The 1,007-nt window shown below is 45.4% G+C and overlaps 1 pseudogene; it reads right to left on the reverse strand.

Annotated features, from left to right (window-relative positions):
• Positions 1-215: 215 nt before the first annotated feature.
• On the reverse strand, positions 216-718 carry LOC102848712 (annotated as a pseudogene).
• Positions 719-1,007: the final 289 nt, after the last annotated feature.

Here is a 1,007-nt window from a genome sequence, read left to right on the forward strand (position 1 = left end):
ATTTCCTCTTAGTTTTTGAAGCTCCAAATCTTTTCCATTCTCTTCTGCAGCCTAATTTAGAAACTCAGTAGCAATCTCATTTTGGTTTTCCCAGCATTGCCTGCTGTAATGACTTAGAAACAAGTAGGAATGGAAGGGGGAAGGGGAAGCAGTTAGATGAATAAGAACCCTCATTTATCAAAGATGCCTCTGTTCTTCTTCAGTGATTTGATCCTTCATTGATTTCATTTCTCTTTGTGCTGGATCACACCTTTCTGAATCAGATATGGTATTTCTACTGCCAGCCATGGACCTAGCCCAAGAGCCATGAGATGAGCTAGTCCAAACTTTGGCACAGTCCTGGCCCATAAAGTCTTGACGTGGTCATCAAGCATATTTTGCCACCCCTGTACATATTTGCTGTCTTTCTATACAGTTCAGGGACTGCAATATCTGGAGCAGTAATGGGATATATGACAGGAATATCAAACTCGATGTCAAACTTGTATTTGAGGAGGTCATGGATGTGCCAGCATTTTCCAAACCACTGAGTCCCTTCTTTTTTGGATTCCAGTCAGAACCAATCATTATCCGCATTCTTGTTGTTCTCCACATACTGAATAAGGGACTGGTATTCCTCCTTTAGTTGCTACACCCATAGCTCGTGATCTTGGGGTTTGGCATTAGTCTTCAAGGCAGGGATTTCTGACACCACCCTCTGGGTGGCTTCTTCTGCCATCTTGGACAAGGGAGCAAAGGAGAGCGGCTTTTAATATTTTAAGCTCTCTTCATAGGGAACTCTGGTGTTGCAGCCCACAGGGAGTTGTACTGCTGGCTCAGTGTTGATGACTCTCAGTCCTTTGAACCCACCAGCCACTTCACTGGAGAAAGACAGGGAATCTCTTCCCATGTAATTTGCAGCCTCTAAACTCACTAGCCAGCCTGGGCCTAGGGTTTGAATCAGGAGGCGGCCTTAAGCCCAAAGGGCCCTTGGGACTGCAGCCCTCGGGCCAGGTTCAAATTGTCTT

Source organism: Elephantulus edwardii, unplaced genomic scaffold, assembly GCF_000299155.1.
Source record: "Elephantulus edwardii isolate Elephantulus edwardi_28Jun2011 unplaced genomic scaffold, EleEdw1.0 scaffold00132, whole genome shotgun sequence".
Lineage (NCBI taxonomy): Eukaryota > Metazoa > Chordata > Mammalia > Macroscelidea > Macroscelididae > Elephantulus > Elephantulus edwardii.